Genomic DNA, 19,849 nt, shown 5'->3' with positions numbered 1-19,849 from the left:
CTGTCTTCTCTTTTCACTGCCTGTCTCATTCCCTAACCTACAAGCATCTCCAACACTACCCCCTTCTAAAATGTTCTCTCTCTTCAGGTAGCATTGGTAGAGGATGCTACACTTACCTTTCAAGCCATGCCCATATCTCAACATTTCAAATTGACTCAAGCTGCTGATCTGACCCTCATAAGGTCCCCCCTGCTATATAGCCTCCATGGTTCTGTGGGTTGTAGTCTGATTTTTCTTTATTTTATCCACTTATGAGAGTGAGTACATACCATGACTGTCTTTCTGGGTTTGGGTTACCTCACTCAGGATGATTTTTTTCTAGTTCCATCCATTTGCCTGCAAATTTCATGCTGTCATTGTTTTTCTCTGCTGAGTAGTACTCCATTTTCTTAATTCATTCTTCAGTTGATGGGCATCTAGATTGTTTCCAGGTTCTGGCTATTACAAATAGTGCTGCTATGAACATAGTTGAGCATGTATCTTTGTGGTGTGAATCAGCATTCCTTGGGTATATGCCCAAGAGTGGTGTGGCTGGGTCTTGAGGTAGATCGATTCCTAATTTTCTGAGAAACCGCCATACTGATTTCCACAGTGGTTGTACAAGTTTGCGTTCCCACCAACAGTGGAGGAGTGTTCCCTTTGCTCCACATCCTCTCCAACATTGAGTGTTATTAGTGTTTTTGATCATAGCCATTCTGACAGGTGTAAGGTGGTATCTCAGAGTTGTTTTGATTTGCATTTCTCTGATAACTAAGGATGTTGAACATTTCTTTAAATGTCTTTCAACCATTTGTGATTCTTCTTTTGTGAATTCTCTGTTTAGCTCTTTAGCCCATTTTTAAATTAGATTGTTCAGTATATTGATGTCTAGTTTCTTGAGCTCTATATATTTTGGAGATCAATCCTCTGTCAGATGTGGGGTTGGTGAAGGCCTTTTCCCATTTTGTAGGCTGTCTTTTTGTCTTATTGACTGTGTCTTTTGCCCTACAAAAGCTTCTTAGTTTCAAGAGGTCCCCCCCCCTTTTTTTTAAATTAATTAATTAATTTTTTTTTTTTGAGACAGGGTTTCTCTGTATCCTGTTCAGTGGTATGCTGTTTCTCATTCCCTATGTGAGGTTTGTTGATCGATATGACTGGATGGTATTACCTTAGACTTGTAACATCAGAGCTTAACGCTGACACCACCCTCGGCCGCAAAGGCGCCACGTTGCCGCAGCCAACTTCGTGAGCACCCTCGGGCCATGTCTCTGCTGTCTCTCCTGCCGCCTACAAAATGAACACTTGGAATTCAGAGCCTGTGGGTCGCACAGCAGGGGGAGCGCTGATACTAAGAATCTAACCACTAAGGAAGACCAATAATTTGGTTTGACCAGCCCGAAAACCCTCAGTACTTCTGGCCTCCGAAAATGGCCACCGGGTCCGGAAATTGGAAGCGCTAGCGTTCAGACAGCATCTTTGACCATGGCTTAAAGCTGTGCGCCGTGTGGTCTTCCGGATAAGCCGGTAATCCTGTAAGTAAACTTTTTTTTCTGATCACTCTGCTAGTTAGTTAGCGCACTCTAATGTCGGACACACCACGCGGTCGCAAAGGTAACCATTCGGCTCGCCCGGGTAACAACCGTTCCCAATCTGCTCGCGTCGTCCGCTTTAGGGGTCTGAGCCCGAAACTGTCTTCGCGTACGGGAACTCAGAATACACATGACCGCCAGGTTTGGTGCCAGAAGCTACATACAGCTATTTTTTTTTTTTTTTGGTTTTTCGAGACAGGGTTTCTCTGTGTAGCTTTGCACCTTTCCTGGAACTCACTCTGTAGACCAGGCTAGCCTCGAACTCACAGAGATCCGCCTGGCTCTGCCTCCCGAGTACTGGGATTAAAGGCGTGCGCCACCACCGCCCGGCTTACATACAGCTGTTTATTTATCACTTTTCCTTTTTATTTTTACTCTCTCTTTTTTTTTTAAATCATTATCTTCATTTTTTTAAAAAGATTTTATTTATTTATTATGTATACAGAAGAGGGCTCCAGATCGCATTGCAGATGGTTGTGAGCCACCATGTGGTTGCTGGGAATTGAACTCACGACCTCTGGAAGAACAGGCAGTGCTCTTAACCTCTGAGCCATCTCTCCAGCCCCTACTCTCCTCTTATTTACTAAATTCCCTTCAAGTGTCTTCTGTCTCTGCCGCTTGGTTTTTTGTTTCATTATTTATGTGTATGTGGTTTTTTGTTTTGTTTTAAGTTATGTGGCACAAAACGCAATACACATTCGTGTTTAGTGCTTTCTGCAGGTATCCAGTCTCCTGAAACTGTGAGACTTGTGTGAGCTGACTTGTAGGTGCTCTGAATCGGACCCAGGTCCCTTGGAAACAGCTGAGCCATCTCTCCAGACCCAGCTCTCGGTTTCTTGCCAAAAGGTCTCACTGTGTCTACCACGGTCTCACCCCTTCGGCCTCCATCTCTCTCTCTTTTTTTTTTTCCCCGAGACAGAGTTTCTCTTTGTAGCTTTGCGCCTTTCCTGGAACTCGCTTTGTAGACCAGGCTGGCCTTGAACTCGCAGAGATCCGCCTGCCTCTGCCTCCTGAGTGCTGGGATTAAAGGTGTGTGCCACCACCGCCCGGCCGGCCTCCATCTCTTTAATACCACCCTGAAAGCCCCCTATCTTGGCCTCTATCACTTAAATCCTGGGGTCACGAATATGTTGCCGCCATACTTAGAATATATCGTATATATAGTTTATAATAATTCTTACAACTTAGATATGACTACAGAAAGGGGAACATGTTTTTAAATTTATAGCTAATTTAATGATAAATAGCTCAGATCAGAGAGCTTATTTGAGGAAATTATGTGTTATCTTTAATGTATGTTTATACCGAGAGAACATTATCTGAAAGAAACCATTGTAAAGAGCAAGATAATAGGGTCCCTGCTATTTCAGCATGGTTACATTGTGCTCATTCTTTTTTATTTATTTATTTTTTAAAAAACTAGGACATTCTGATCCTCTGATAGATAATGTTCCCTGTTTGTTTTGTGTCAGATCACTCAATAGAGCCCTCATTTCTTGTGATGAATTTCAGTACAACAGATCTGATTTCTTTGTGTGGCCCCGCTGATGAGATGTAAACCTCCTGGCTTGAGAACTGAAAATTACCTGCCTCAGAGAGAGAAATGATGTCCAGGTACTCTCTTAAGTCTGATGAATATATTATATACTGATTGTGTGAGGAAAAAAAATGTAAAAGGGAAAATAGGGCCATTCTGAAGGAAATTACTCCCATTTGAGCAAATTTTACTGTTAATAGGTAGAATTTTTTTTTTTTAAATTAAGCTTTTTTCAAAGTGTGAAGCAAATGAATATTCTTGTATATATTCTAACAAAAGCTTGAAATGTCCTATCTACATGGTCATTTTCTTCTGTCCTGTTTTGAAATGTATTAATTTATGAGAAAAATCTAAAAAAAATACTATTTTTATTGTATTTTACTTTGTTGTTGTTGTTCAAATCCAGACTGGCCTGGAACTCATTCTTTAACCAAGACTAGCTTTAAAGTCCCAATCTTCTATCGTCTACCTTCCAAGTACTGGTTTTACAGGTACGCACCTCCATCTTTGGCTGAAAACGACCTTTACATAGCAAAAAACAAACAAACAAACAAAAAAAAACACAACAACAACAAAAAAAAAAACTGAACAAGTGTTCCCTGAAATTCACTCTCCTCTCGTTAGCTCCGCAAAACCAAGGCAGAGCAGGAAGAAAGGCATATTTGTGAGTAAAAGATACTATTAGAGCAGCGGTGGTTCCCAACCTTACTGATGCTGTGACGGTTCCACACACTTTCTCGTGCTGTGCCGACCCCAGCCCTGGAGATGGTTAGAGCAGTGTGTCTCGGTCCCTAAGACCCTCAGAAAAATGTGTTTTCCAGTGGTCAAGAGGTAGTGACCTGCCAGGTGAAAACCGTCGTACTGGAGCATCGTGTCCCTCCCAACAAGGGACGAAGAACTTAGATCTATGGTCTCAATTTTTTTTTTTTTAGTTTAAATTGTGTGTGTGTTTGCATGTGTGCCTTTGCACATATAAAGCAGTCAGGGGACAACGTGGCAACTTTAGGTGGGTTCCATGGATCATAGGAAGGACCATTTCACTAGCCCCAAGATCTACATAAGGCTTTTTCATGATCTAACATTGTCCCCAAATCTTGGTTAGTTGAAAACAAAGGACTACACACGGGCATTTGTGTGTGAGAGTGGTGGTAATAAAGAAGTATCACTCCAGAGAGGAATTCTTCCCATTTTCAGTACAACTAATGAAAGCCATTATGGGGCCAGACTGGTTAAAGGGGCCTGTAATCCTAACTGAGTCAGGAAGATCGCAAGTTCAAGGCCAGCTTGAGCTTCAGACTGAGTTCAAGGCTAGCAGTTGTCTTACAAAGATAAGTCCCTAGATTCAACCCTCAGGCCTGGAAACAAACACAAAACCTTACGGAACACAACGACAATCAGAAATGCTGAAATACAATTAGATAAAAATAAATAATTTCTATAAACACAGCATCTATAAAATTATGACACAATCTATTTGCCTAAGCTTTCCTTTCTGGAACATGCTGGTGGTGCTGAAATCAAGGAGCAAACCACCAGCTCTTCTAAAGAGCCAGTTGTGTTTTTACATGGTACTTGTCTGCAGAGACTCTTCCTGATTTGCACCACCCAGACCTCAGTTTACACCAGGGCAGCTCTGTACTCTCCACTCAGAGACTGGGGTACTCACACACTGAATGCCCATTTGATGAGTGTCTGTCTCTCTCACACTGTACTTCTGCTTCCCTTTATTCTCCCTGAGCGTAGCACAGTGCCTGCCTGACCTAGGACAGCTCAATGATCCCTACTGAACCATCAAAACACTACTGGGTGGGTTTTGAGAAAAGGCATTCATGCCATGGGCATCTTGGCATAGCTGAGAAGATGAGAACAGGTTGAGGAGGGAACTGGGGTGTGTCGTTCTCAGCAAATCCATTTGTTTCTGCATCCAGTTCCTCCTTTTAAAGGGGTTAAAAGGATGTTGGGTACCTGGCAAAGCTAGCCTCCCTCCTGAGAAGTTTTCATCTGTTCAACCACTCCATTCGACTTTTGATTGGCAACAGCTCCCATTTACAGGGAAAGAGGTAACACCGCCCCCCCACACACACACACAAACACACATGCACACAAACTAACATCAAGAGTTATCAGCTTCCCTGAAAACCAGTATGGTTATCCAAACCAGTTTCCCTAACCCCATGCCAAAGGAGGCAGCTTGCAAGCACCAAGCAAGCCTAATTCCATCCCTAACTACACGTAAGGAAGTACCAACCTTGCCTAATTGCCACAGCAGCATTTAACACATCGGGGAATACCTAGTGTTTCCTAAGTACTTGTTAAGTATGATACAGCGCTAAGCAACTTCGCTGCACTTTCACAGTTAATTCTCACAACAATCATAGGAGAGCTATTATTTCAGCAGGCTAAGGGAGGGTGGGCAGTTGGCAAACTTAGTATGTCCAGACTGAACTTCTGAGTGTGTTGGACTTCAGGACCTGCCTTCTTCACCCTACCCACATAGCCTCGGTGCCATCATCATCTACTAGGTGTTTATCTCCATTAGTGGATTGTGAGAGCCTCACAGGAAAGGACCGCCTTTACCAATCCTTGTCTGTCTAGCCACGGTACTGTACAAGAGGTTGATAGGTGCTCGGACAATATTGAATGAGTGCAGAGATAAGCAGTTTCTCGTCTTTCAAAACTATGTCATGAACTATGTGTGGTGGTGGTCTACATATTCAGGGTCTGAGGCAGGTGAATGACAAGTTTAGGTGAGCCTAGTCAACATAGGAAGATCCAGCCTCAAATTAAAGAAACAATAACAATAAAACAAAACAAAAACCTCTCGAATTCTCTTGTGTTTAGGATTTTTTTTGTTTGTTTGTTTTTTGGTTTTTCAAGACAGGGTTTCTCTGTGTAGCTTTGTGCCTTTCCTGGAACTCACTTGGTAGCCCAGGCTGGGCTCGAACTCACAGAGAGCCACTTGGTTCTGCCTCCCAAGTGCTGGGATTAAAGGCATGCACCACCACTTCTGCCTTGTGGAATGGTTAGAGCATGTATGTTTGGAGTGGCCATTTTTTGTTAAATATGGCTTTTTACTAGATCTGGTTATATATTTTTAAAGGAGGAATTATATATAACATAAGGAGGGTTATATATAATATAAGTTATATATAACCATATATAACTTATTAAACTGCGTGAATGGTTGACTATGGACAATTAATTACTGCTTTATTTTTACATAAAAAGAATAAAAAATTAGCACTTCAAGGATTAACCCTGGATGTCATTTAAGTCCATATGAAATCTGTCTTTATCTGTCTTTTTTTTTTTTTTTGGTGTGTGTGCGGGAGTTTCACTGTGTAGCCTTGGCTGTCTTGGAACTCACTCTGTAGACCAGGCTGGCCTCGAACTCAGATCCTCCTGCCTCTGCCTCCCAAGTGCTGAGATTAAAGGTGTGCGCCACCACCGCCTGGCTTGTCATTCTTCTTGTATTTATTTATTTATGTGTATGTGTGTGGGGACACGTGCCATGGCACACACATAGAGGTCAAAGGACAACTTGCAGCAGTCAGTTCTTTCTCTCCATCGTGTGAGATTTAGGGATCAAACTCGGGTCATCGGTGGTAGGCCCACATGCCCTTCTCTGGAGTCATCTTGAAGGCTGAGCACTGTTTGTTTCCGTGTGGTCCCTGGGTGAGCACCTTGGCCTCTCCTTCAGGTCTCATGTGTTAGATAGACTTAACGACATGAATTGTTTCACCTGCTCCTTGGATACCTACAGTTGTCTCTGCCGGTGACAGAAAGCCTTCAGATTGTGGAGCTCCAGGAAGCTTCCGCAGGCCTGCAATCCTTTTCAAAGCAAAGTCCCCTTGGAAGTGCCTAGTCCTGCTTAAGCTGACCTGGATTTATCAATTCCTGAAATATAGTTGCTGGCAGCGGCACCTAGTCAACAGGTTTTGAGGGTTTGAGTGAGATCCTTTATCAAGGGTTGTGTAGGAATTGGATTTCTTTGGGGGTAGTGTTCTGCAGGGTTATTAAGAGTAACATTGTGGGGCCGGAGAGGTGGCTCAGCAGTTAAAAACCTGTCCTGTTCTTGCAGAGGACCTGAATGTGGTTCCCAGCACCCATGCTGGGCAGCGGACATCACAGTTGCCTGTCACTCCAGCTCACGGGGCTCTGATGCTCTTTTCTGGCTCCCAATAGCACCACATGCTGGTGCACACTCTCCCCCAATGCACCTAATTAAAAACAAAAATAAGTCTTTAAAAAAAAGCAAGCATTGTGGCTAGGCGCTGGTGGCACAAGCCTTTAATCCCAGCACTTGGGAGGCAGAGGCAGGAGGATCTCAGTGAGTTTGAGGCCAGCCTGGTCCACAGGGTGAGTTCCAGGACAGCCAGGACTGTTACACAGAGAAACTCTTTATCAAAAAAAAACAAAACAAACAAACAAATAAATAAATAAAATAGCACTGCGACCAGGTGTAGGGCACATGCCTATAATGCCAGATAAATAAATGAACAAAAATTAAAGAAAAAAAAAAAAAAAACAGCAAGAAGGAAAGGAGGGAAGTAGCACAGTGAGAATCTAAGTCCTATGTATGTGTATATTTGTGAACCTGATTTGTTGTACCTGACTAACTCTGGATTGGCTGTTATGTGCCCACATCGGCCTGTGTGCTAGCCCAATCAATTTATCATATCTTAGAAGAATGTTCAAAAAAAAAAAAAAAAACAATAAGTAAAACATATCCCTCTCTTTCCAAGGAGTTGGTCTCTGACTCCTGTGGATATTAAAGTCTGGATGCCCACGTCTGTCTCTTAAAGCCAGTGGTGCCCACAGGCCCTCAGTCCACCCGGTCCTGCCACCCGCAGGCCGAGAGGAAGGGCAGTTTAGCTGGTGAGTGAGGGTTTCAGCTCAAAGCGCTCCCACCAAACAGGGCAGGGAAGCAAAGCAGTCTGCAGAAGTCTGCGGGAAAGGCTGACTTGTGAGGCCGAGAGGAGGGGAGAAGCGGGAGAGGGGAACAAAGACACAGACTCGGGGTGCCCCCTGAGCAGGGGAGGGTTATGTGCAGCCAATGGAGAAACTAAAAACGAGGAGCGGCTTCTCATGAGGCAGGAGAAAAGGACACAGCATCTGTTGGATACCAGATGCCCCAAGGTCCTCACCCAAGGTCCCCATCTCCCTTCCGATGGAACTAAAAAGCTATTTTATCCATGGTTGTGTAAGGGTACAACTACTTTGGAAATATGTTTGACATGGAGGGAATCTTGCCTCATATCATTTTTGAAATGTAAAAGCTTTTGTTTTATTCATCTATCTATCTATCTATCTATCTATCTATCTATCTATCTATCATCTATGTGTGTGCATGCGTGTGTGTGTGTGTGTGTGTGTGTGTGTGTGTGTGTGTGTGTGTGTGTGTGTTTTGGGCAATGTTTGAGACAGGCTCTCACCCTGTAGCCCTGGCTGGCCTGGAGCCATGTAGACCAGGCTATCCTCCAAATCACAGAGCTATGCCTGCCTCTGCCTCTTGAGTGCTGGGATTAAAAGTGTGCACCACCATGCTTTACTAAAAGCTTTTATTGTAAAGGCAAAATAATTTCTTGGTTTTACCTTTTGCTTTTTAGGGGTTTTTATTTTTTTTTAAAAATTATGTTTTACCTACCTACCTATTTATTTATTATTTATTGTGGGGGGAGGGGCTGGGGGGGTCGTATGGTGCATGCTGTGGTTCTTCCCTTCCGTCATTTGGAACCTGAGGAATCAAACAGAGGTTGCCAGACTTGATGGGAGCCACCTTTATCGACTGAGTCACCGTGATTTTATTTTATCCTTTTGTGCAACCAGAGAATACCAAATGACAGGGGGCTTTGACTGTGTATGTGTGTGTGTGTGGTGGGGGGGGGTTCTCTACCATTCCCTGTGCAGGGTGAGCAGAGCTGGTGGTGGATTTTCTATCCCATACAGCAAAGCTGTACGGACTGTTCTCCTGCCTCAGCATCCACTCTCAGTCTCAGCTGGACCTCTACACAGTTGCCAGTTATCACAGCCCCTCAAGGTTGACAGGTACAGTCCTGCCTTACACAACCTCCTCCTGGTGCCACCTCCCCAGGGCACAGATGGAGACAATCTACTTGATTTACCCAACTGACCCCCAAGTCCCTTAGAGAGAGTTCAGACACCCCACTCTGGCCACGGATGTCACAGAGCCTCCGTGGAACTCAGGCTGCCTGCTCTAAGCCCCCAACTAGGACTCCCCACGGGAATCCTGCCAGGGTAGCACCCCAGCATCCCCGACCCTGTCCTCCTCCTCTCCTTCTGGCTCCCCCGCGCTGTCTGATCCTCTGCTCTGGGCAGCTTCTCCTTCCCACGGGCTCTGGAGGCCCCCTGTTCTCTGGGATTTTAATTATCGCAGTGATTGTGTTGGCCCCTGGGCTTTGTTCTCCCGCCGCTGCTGCTGCCTTCTTTTCACCTGACCCTCACTTGGACCTCGCTCTCTTCTTTCTCCTTAGAAATCAACTGGACAAAAGACAAACATAACAAATGTAGGTGGTCAGCTTGAGAGTTTTGGCCTTAGCTTGTGGGGGAGGAAGCCATATGCATTTAGTAGAAACTGTACCTTGTATTTTAAATTCTGCTGTTTTTCTAAGCCAGCAATATGACACAAACACTTCAGATCCCGGGCAGCACAAGCCGCAGCTCTTAGTCAGCCATGCAATCAGGAGGGAAAAAAAAGCGGTACTCTGCGCACACAGCGTTGCTAAGCAACCGTGTTCGGTAAGTGAGGTGTATTCAATTTGTTTTCAATTAAGATATTTTCAGTTTACAATGTGTTTATTGAGGTGTAATCCCATCATAAATCAAGGATTATCTGCATAAACAAGTTCCTCCCGTGAAGGACACACAGTCACAGGTTGGACACTTTACCATTTAGGCCAAGCTACAGCAGTGTCCAGAGAAAAGCACACTGAAACATCCATGACCACCTCCCTAGGAGGCCTGCCAGGGCAGAGCTGGGGCCTCTCCCTGAATAACCGAATCAGGGGAAGAGATGCAGCAAGCAGGATGTGCCCGTGAGGGAGCGGCCCTCCCCCACCCTTGACCTCCGCGGTGCCCCACAGTGGGGGAGGCAGCTCTTAGGCTGAAGTTCTGTCACTGCCTTTCTATGCTTCCCAGTGCCTCAGCTGCGTGTTGCCTGCCCTGTCCACCCCCAAGTGTCACTCTTGCCATTATCAAAGTAAATCCTCCCAAAGGATGCACAAGAACCTTCCACTGGACCCCAGAGGGGCCCTAGACTTACAAAAGAAAGAGACAGAGGCTTTACAGCTCACGCCAGAAAAGCCAGCGGACCTACATTTGATTTCCAAGTTTTAATCCTGTCCCCAGTGAAGCTGAGGGCTGAGGGTTTGCAGGAAATGCTTTCTCACAGAGGGGCACAAGGAAACGTCGTCCTCTGTGACCGCAGAGCAGGCAGGCACGTTGGGACTAGTTGAGGTCTTGCTAGGTGCCCAGGCTAGTCTCAGACTCTTGCCACCCCTCTGTCCTCTGCCTCCTGAGTGTCTGGAGTATAGGTTTGATCTACTCTGCTCATCAAACGAATACTCATTTCCCCCACTTTCTTTTCAACAGCAGAGATTAAACCCAGGCCTCATGTATACTACTAGTCAGGCTACCTACCGCTTACCCTAAGACTATCCCCTTAACCAGCATGAGAATAACCCCACAACAGAAAACCAAGCAATCAACCACAGAAAGAGGGCTGAAGCTGCCTTAGCTTCTGCAGCTCTTTGCATCCCTGACGCTAATGAGGGCTCTCTACAGAGAGAGGCAGCTGGCTGAGATCGATCGGAGACAATAGGAACTCAAAATGGAGGCTGTTGTAGACAACAGAATTTTTTTGCTATCACTATAAGTATAGCAGGTAACTATTCAAAGAGAGGGCAAGAAATGTCAACCACCTAGAAAGACAAGCCATTCTAAAGATCTTATTCAGAGACCAAAATAAAATAAAACAAAAGGGTGGGACTGAGATGTCACAGCCTGCAGAAGATCCTAGTAGGCACACAGTTCTGGGTTTGAACAGAGCAAAGCAAGGTGTGTGTGAGTGTGTGTGTGTGTCTGGAGGGTGTATTAGCTCTTTTGCCTTTCCCCATTTCTTGCTGGTAGCTACAGACCGAATCTAAGAACTGTGGCTTCAAGTGGATTTAAAATCTAAATCTAAATTAAAGCTTATAAAGTGTATGTGTGTGGGTGTGTGGGGGTGTGTGTCAGGTGACTTCAAAATCAAATTGGAAAGAATTTATATTTACAAAAGAATGACATTCTTAAATGGCAATTTGTAGTCATAGCCCTGCAATTAAAATGTTTTGAACATTTAAAATCGTACTTCCATACTGTTTTTTAGGAGGGTTGCTTCCTTGCTCTTGGCTCCTGCTGTCACAATTGTGCTCTGTCACATCTTAGGTTGTGGGCGTCCAATTTTCCTAATAGGCTTATGGTAATGTACTGTGAACAAACGAAAATCTAGCATGTCATGTTGATGGCATTAAATTGTAAGTCAACAGCTTATTGACATTTGAAGGTACTAATGCTTGATATCTTCCTAAAAAATATCTCTCTTCAACTTTTACTTTGGAAAGTTACTGTTGTTTCAAGAAGAATCACAACTACATGGTTTACCTTTTCAGGGCACAAACCTTTAATCCCCACACTCATTACTACACAGTGAGACCTCCTTCAAAATAAGTTAATAAATAAATGAAAAAATTTTAAAGATTAAGTTAATTGAATAAAAATGTTCAATTCAGTTATGTTAAGGATTGTGGCTGGGTGGGGGTGGTACAGGTAAATCCCTGAGTTCGAGGCCAGCCTGGTCTACAGACCAGGTTCTGGGACAGCCAGGGCTACACAGAAAAACCCTGTCTCGAAAAAACAAAAGACAAAAAAAAAAAAACAAAAACAAAAAAAAAACACACACACACACACACACCCAAAACAAAGCCACAAATGTGAAGAATTGTGGCCTTTGGTCAGGTGTGGTGGTGCAGACTTTTAATCCCAACACTGAAGAGGTAAAGGTAGGCTGATCTTTGTTTGAAGCCGGCCTGGAATTTGAAAACAGCCAGGACTACTTAAAGAGACCCTCTTAATCCCAGCACTCAGGAGGCAGAGGCAGACAGATCTCAGTGAGTTCGAGGCCAGCCTGGGCTACAGAGTGAGTTCCAGGAAAGGCGCAAAGCTACACAGAGAAACCCTGTCTCGAAAAAAAAACAACAACAACAAAACAAAACAAACAAACAAAAAATAACATCAACAGAAAAATAATTAATGGGATTGACAAATAGGTATTTGTCATGAGAACCCAAGGGCTTGTAACCATCACCCATAACCATCACGAAATCAAGTACAGAGGGTGTTCTAAGTGAAAAAAACCTCAGTACAGGCAAGGCACCGTCTGACTCGTCCCTTGGGAAGGACAGAAAGAGCAAAGATTTGTTTGCCCGGCTTCGCGCGTGCGCACATGCGCGTGCATGCTTCGCGAGATGCCTGGTGGAAATCTTTCCAGCAGTCTTCGGCCCTGTTCTTCAGGGATCAAACACTGGTCAGGCTTGGCACTCATTGACACTAAGGTAGTTTTAACTACAGTTTTTAAAGTCTTGGTGGAAGAACGGGGGCATAAAAAGAGATGGTGTCTAGTCCTAATTTCGTTTAACTTGGATTCTACCTTGCTTGGTCTCTCTAGACCCGGAAATGCAACGGAGGCCTTCGGATCGCTCCCTACTGCACCCCAAGCGAGCGAGGCTCAGCCTCCTGTGTCCAGGAAGCGATGTCATGACGCAGCCGCGGCCTGCCTCTGGTAACGGTGGAGAGCCGGGGTGGCTGGGGTCGGACTGCCATGTTAATCCAGCTGTTCACCATTTAGTATGCGCCCTGGATTTGGCCACTGCCGAGGTGCGATCGCCGAGAGGCTTGCCTTGCTGGGGCGAAACGTGACCTTGGCACGCGCCGCTCGAGTGCCGCGTGCTGTGCCGCGCGTGCAGGACCGTACACGGGCCGCGTGTGGTGTGGCAGGGCGTCAGCGGTACATAATGGTATCACAGTACCTAGCATTCCAAGAGAAGACCTGGGCAAGCAGGATCAGACGGGACAAACTGTTCTCTAGACTCCCGAGCTGTGTTCTTAGGGAACCAAAGGACCAAAAGAGAACACGAAAGAGCTAAATATTTGGGGAGGAGGAAGGGCTAAATCCAGGTAATGGATCTGAGTCATGAAAGGGGATGTAAAGCCAATTTATTTCTAGTTCTAACTCTATCATGGGATGTTTTGGCTGTAGTGGTCTATAAGTACATAAAATATATTTCATTATAAAAATGTAAAGTAGGGGGCTGGAGAGATGGCTCAGAGGTTAAGAGCACTGGCTGCTCTTTCAGAGGTCCTGAGTTCAATTCCCAGCAACCACATGATGGCTCACAACCATCTGTAACAAGATCTGGTGCCCTCTTCTGGCCTGCAGAGATACGTGCTGTATACTTATATAAATAAATCTTTTAAAAATAAAGTATCAAGTAAGCCCTTAGATGGGCAGTGGTGGACACATTGCCTTTAAACCCAGCACTCAGGAGGTAGAGGTAGATAGATCTCTTAGTTCAAGGCCATCCTGGTCTACAAAAGCAAGTTCTAGCGAGTCTGGTCTACACAGAGAAACACTGAAAAACTAGTAAATAAATAAACAAATAGATAAATGTGTAAAATCTATGAGAAGGCTCACAGCTTCTGTTCTGAACCCCTGTTTTCACTGTGTCAGAACATCACTGAGTCATATAGAGTCATTTAGAGCGAGGATATTTTGTTTTGTTTTTTTTAAGACAGAGTTTCTCTGTGTAGCTTTGGAGGTTGTCCTGAAATTCACTCTGTAGACCAGGCTGGCCTCACACACAGAGATCCCCCTGCCTCTGCCTCCCAGTGCTGGAATTAAAGGCCTGCACCACTACTGTTAGGCTGGTGTGAGATGTTTTTATTTATCTAAAAAGGTTTTTGGTTTGTTTGTTTGTTTGTTTTTAAACTGAACTGTTTATCTTCAGAAGGGATGAGCAGTAGGTAAGTGTGACAGATACATCATCACATCAATGCAGGAAAGTTTTTTCCTCCCTTTAATCTTAAAAAACAAAACAAAACAACTTGTTTTCAGTTCAGAGTTCCACTTCTACTTTCTCCACAGCGAACTTTTCACAACAGTGCGTGGCATTCTGGGTTTACCACTACTTAAAAATCCACAATTGAGCTGTCCTTAACTACAAGAAAGCTGAGAAAATTCTCCCCAAACACTTATCAAGACCGGAACTCTGAGGAGTGTCCCTCACCAGCCAGCTGGTGTGAAAGCTGCCTTGTGAATAAATTTTCTGCAGGCTGGTTGCATTTCTGTTAGTCTGAGGAAAGCAAACACCGAGAGAGCTTATCTGTTAATGTTCTATGAGGGGTCCGGAGGCTGTGGTGTCTGAATGTAACCTCCAACTCCAGACTGAAATGGACGAGGTTTTTCCAGCTTCTGCTGCCCATTCTTTTTAGCTGCCTCATACCTCTTTGGCTTTTGAAATGACACTATGCAAAGGATACTGGGTTTTGAGTGTGGTTTTTTTTTTCTTTCTTTTTTTTTAAGATTTATTTTTATTTTTATTAGCATTGCCATTTGTCTGCATGTATATCTATGCACCACATGCATACAGTGCCCTGCAGATGCTAGAAGAGGGGACGGGATTCCCTAGAACCTTGTTCCGGGTAGTTGTGAGCCCCCATGTGGATGCTGGGAATCAAACCCTGGTCCTCTGGAAGAACATCCAGTGGGTGCTCTTAACCACCTTCCATTTTTCCAGCCCCAAGTGAGTTTTTTTTTTTTTTCTTCTAAAAGAAAGATCCGCCAGGCAGTGGTAGTGCACGCCTTTAATCCCAGCACTTGGGAGGCAGAGCCAGGCGGATCTCTGTGAGTTCGAGGCCAGCCTGGGCACCAAGTGAGTTCCAGGAAAGGCGCAAAGCTACACAGGGAAACCCTGTCTCAAAAAACAAAACAAAAAAACAAAAAGAAAGAAAGAAAGAAAGAAAGAAAGAAAGATCCATGAGAGGGTACAGAGAGACAACTGGTGTGTGTGTGTGTGTGTGTGTGTGTGTGTGTGTGTGTGTGTGTGTCTGGAGGGCATCTCTGGGAGGAGCTAGAAACCTAGTACAATGGGGATAAAGACCTCCTTCCCATGAGAAAGTAAGCGGTGACGGTGAACCCAGGGGTGGCTTTGGTCCTAACCCCAGCTGGCTTTGGTAGCATTGCCCGGGCTTCCCTTGGTGGTTTAATTGGGAGTCACTGTTGCTGACTGCCCTGCCGCTGACAGGAAGCAAGGTGATGTGACGCTCCCTCTCCTTTATTATCTGGGGATGTGGTATTGCTTAAGAAAAGCCAAGTTTTACAGCGGCAGCCATGGAATGGAAGCCAGAAAATGTGAGAGGAGAGTTGGTCAATGCACCAAGAACCTACAGGTGGATGAGGAGAGATTTTTTTTTTTTAAATTTACATTGACTTCTTGGTGTGTGTGGAGGGCAGAGGACAGTTGGCAGGAGTCAGTTCTCTCCTTCTGCCATGTGGGTCCTGGGGACCGAACTCAGGCTCTCAGATGCCTTTACCCATCAAGCACTCTCACCAGACTGAGGATTTTTTTTTTTTAAACTGGGTGTCAGTTTGTCCTGCTAGCGAAGAGAGGAAATCCTACTGGTGTAGTTTAAACTTTCTTTGACAGGTGGAGGGAGAGAGCTTCATGCACTCCAAGGAAATTAAAAAGTTGATTTTGTGCCCCCTTGCCACACCCCCTGTCTGTGGTCCTGGTCGGATGTATGTTTGTGTGAGGCGGGCCTCAGTTCGGTGGTGTGGAGATTGAAAGTAAGCAAGCTTGGATGCTGTTGGCTTCCCTGTGAAGAACTGCCTTGACTTTTGTATGCTCCATGAGCCTGACTGTATGATATTTGAAACTGACTATCATTAGGTGATAAAAAAAAATCAACTTTAAAGATGGTCACAGAGAGCCTGGCGGTGGTGACGCACGCCTTTCATCCCAGCACTCAGGAGACAAGAGGCAGGTGAATCTCTGTGAGTTCGAGGCCAGCCTGGTTTACAGATCGAGTTCCAGGACAGCCAGGGCTACATAGAGAAACTGTGTCTTGAAAAACCAAAACAGGGTCACAGCAGGGCATGGCAGTCAGGCAGAGACAGGTGGACATATATGGGTTCAAGGCCAGCTTGGTCCACATGCCAAGTTCCAGGCCAGCCACGGCTACATAGTGAGACCCTATCTCCAAACAAAACAAAACAAACAAACAAAAAGACAGAATCACATGATTTTGTATTTGTTGTTTAAAACCAACCGTAGAAAAGCCACAAGATGTCAGTTTCAGGAGAGGAGGTAGGTGGTGAGTAAAGGTACTTGGTAGACTCTCTCCCTTTGCCCTAGATCCTGGAGTCCTCTAGGGCCTGAAAGACGTGCGTTTTCAACTTGCCCTCAGGGAGTCCCCTGATGGTACAGCGATAAGCATGCACAAGGATCCTGGCATATTTCTCTTCAGTCTTAAAGCATTCATGTGCTTTCTGAGGGGGATAATTGTTAGTGCTCTAGGCTACTCGGTGTGTCTTCCCGTGTCTGTGTTCTGTAATCACACAAAAGCTCAATTTCATCCATAAAAGGCACTCTTGAGGAGAATTTCCAGAAGTTTCGGTTACTTAACATAGCTGTGTTTTGTGATAGAGCAGGAAGCATTCGTAGCAAAGACTGGAAAAATGCAGCCAGAGAAAAGACACTGGTTAAGGATTGTGCTAGGTGTCCAGCATAATTTAAACACGGCATACTCTGAAACCTGGGGATGTACATCTTTTTTTTTTTTTTTTTTTTGGTTTTGGTTTTTCAAGACAGGGTTTCTCTGTGTAGCTTTGCGCCTTTCCTGGGACTCACTTGGTAGCCCAGGCTGGCCTCGAACTCACAGAGATCTGCCTGCCTCTGCCTCCCGAGTGCTGGGTTTAAAGGCTTGCGCCACCACCTCCCGGCTGGGGATGTACATCTTATCTTTGTATATTAGCTACCACCTGAAACAAAAGTGTTGAGATACGCTTGTTTAGCTTTTAAATTAGTCCAAGATGCAGTGATTTAAATTGCCGTGGATTAAAAAAAAAATAACAGAACAAACCAAAGCAAATCTATCTTTGGTACGCGCCATAGTTTCCTGTGTGTTTGGAGAGAGCCTCTCGTGTTGTGTTGCAGTACACTACCTGGGCTGGCCTTGTCTTGTTGGCCTCTCAAGGAGATGGGACTGTAAGTGTGTGCCGGCATGTTGTGCTTTGAAGACCTCTCTTCCCCCTTGATGGTCTAAGAAGGCATGGCTTGCAGTTGATGATGGGTTCTGTAAAACTATCTGCCTCTGGACCTGCTTAAAGGTACTAGAGACCTTTCACCCTTGAGTAGTGATCATACAGAGGACATCCTCCGGACTGTCTTGGGACCCTGGCTGGAGTGGAGATCTGTTAAGAGAACCTCTTTGGGCCCATTGAGACTAAGGACACTTGCCTCCAAGCTGAGGACCTGAGTTTGAGCCCCTGACCCACGGGGTGGAAGGGCGGAACTGACTCGGCGAAGCTGTCCTCTAGCCTCCACATGTACACCTCCATAGACACACACACACACACACACACACACACACACACACACACACACACACACACCTCGTGAAAGAGAGCTGCTTTGGACAGAGCTAGGGCTTCCGGTTTGTTCCCAAACACCCTGACTCCAGAGCACTCTTTAAAAGACTTCCGATCGGGATCTGTATCTCCTTACTAGAAGAGATGTTTGGAGAACTGATAGAGTAGGAGGAAAAGGGGCGGTGGTAACTTCTACCAGACAGTTTGACTTCTTTCCCAACCTGTTTAGAGCGTTAGTAAAGGAACTTCTTGAGGGAGTTTGTGTGCTCCTGAATTCCTTTAGGGACAGCTTGGCCCAGGGACATCATAGCACTTCTCTCTCATTATTTTGGTCACGAGGCCCTCCCACATCATAAAAATAACTTTTTTTCCATTGATGCTTGAAAGTTTACTTTTATATAATTAGAATATATTATACTTTTTAAAATATGTATTTGTAGTAATCGAATTCAGTGATCTGAAGTGACTATAACCCCTCCGTCCCCTCATTGGGGTTAGCAACTTGGTTTCCCACCCTTTTTATATGATCAAGGATGTAATTACTCTTTCCTTTTCTTGCCTGGTGTTAAAATGGCAAACTTGTTCTGAACACCTAAGTATTCTGATAATAGTTTCAGGAATAGACCTTTGGTAGAATGTCAGTGGTGGTCATGTTAATTTTTGTTAATGCTTAAACCTATTCTTGCTGTTGTTGCTCGAGGAAAAAAAAAAAAAGAAAAAAGAAAAACAGTCCAGAACATAAGCACTGGAAAGAGATACATAAAGGGACAATTCCTCACAAAGAGGTTGATAGTGAATGAGGGACACACATTTAAATTAAACACCTGTTATCTAGGGTGCTAACTACCTCCTAAGGACCCTTCTTGGGCCTGCTGCTTTTCGGCAGGCAGGGACAGGATGAGGTCTGGTGTCTTTATCTGATGGCACAGGGAGTCTGGAAGCCTGCAGAGCTTTCCACGGTTGGAGATGGATTCACAGGCACAGAGGCAGTGGCCCTAGGGGGTTCCGTCCAGAAGTCTGGCAGCCCTGCCTCACTGGGGCATTTTTATTCCGCTTAAACCAAGAATTCTTACGGGCCACCTAGGACAAAGCCATGTCTAAAGTCTTGCTTTTAATTTTGATGATTCCCTAGAGGAGCTGAGCCTGGAGGATGGGGGCAGAGGAGGAGGCTAGAAGACAGCTACATCTTTTTCTCTAAGATACACAAGGCTTTAATTCCCGGCGGAAATGTGGGGAGCAGCTTCTTCTATTCTGCCTCTAATTTGAATAAGCCTTCACAATAAGCCAAATGCCAATTCAAATGAGATCTAGATAAAAGGATTTAAATTGATTTTCTTACCTACTGTCTGTCTGACTCACTTGCCTAGGAGTGGTTGGGAGGGAGGGAGGGTGAAGCTGGGGTTCGGGCGGGCGGGCGCGCGCGGGGGTGGAGGGGGTGCGCAAACAAACACTTACCTTGAAAGGTGTGGGTGCTGGAGTGGTGGGGAGGCTGGGAGGCTGGAAGCGGGTAGCCCTCTCTTCTGGGCTCCGGGCTCAGGATCCTTCAGGTTTAATGATTTGGCTGGGAGAACTGATTGCAGCTGTCCCGAGCAGAGGAAGTATTTCCTCCCTTTGTAAGCAAGGGAGGCAAACCTTCTGACTTAACTACCCTGGGAAAGAAAATGTGGTCTGCCTGTGGCTAAATAAATCTGTTGTACTCCAGTTAGGTGACCGTATCCTTGGCCTTGATTCAAAAGGTCAGTCCCCTCCCAACTACCTACTTGAATGATGCTACTTTTCTCATTAAACTCTCGTAATTATAAATATGATGTCAGCGTATTTGGATTTTTCCAAAACAGCACATTTTAGGAGAGGAAAAGGACGCGAATGAAGCACATTTTCTCAGGCTCTGCTTTAACTGCCTTAGCTGGCTTAACATTTCTCATTGGGAAAATTGGCAGCCTGGGGACACACCACAGCTGTGGGTGCATTTTGTTTACACTGTACGGTTTTTACAATTGGAATTTACTTCCAACATTAAAAAATCAAGACAGCTTAAAT

At 45.0% G+C, this 19,849-nt stretch overlaps 1 protein-coding gene across 1 annotated transcript in view; it reads right to left on the bottom strand.

Moving 5' to 3' along the window:
- Gpr1 (G protein-coupled receptor 1) overlaps positions 1–19,596 on the bottom strand; it is a 38,635-nt gene extending 19,039 nt beyond the window's left edge. Inside the window, exon 1 of the mRNA XM_028891306.2 lies at positions 19,265–19,596. The gene's annotated coding sequence lies outside the window, so the exon portion shown is untranslated. The remainder of the gene's footprint in view (positions 1–19,264) is intronic.
- Between the last annotated feature and the right edge of the window lie 253 nt (positions 19,597–19,849).

This window comes from Peromyscus leucopus, chromosome 13, assembly GCF_004664715.2.
Source record: "Peromyscus leucopus breed LL Stock chromosome 13, UCI_PerLeu_2.1, whole genome shotgun sequence".
In the NCBI taxonomy this organism is placed as follows: domain Eukaryota; kingdom Metazoa; phylum Chordata; class Mammalia; order Rodentia; family Cricetidae; genus Peromyscus; species Peromyscus leucopus.
This window is presented reverse-complemented; position numbering and strand designations above follow the sequence as displayed.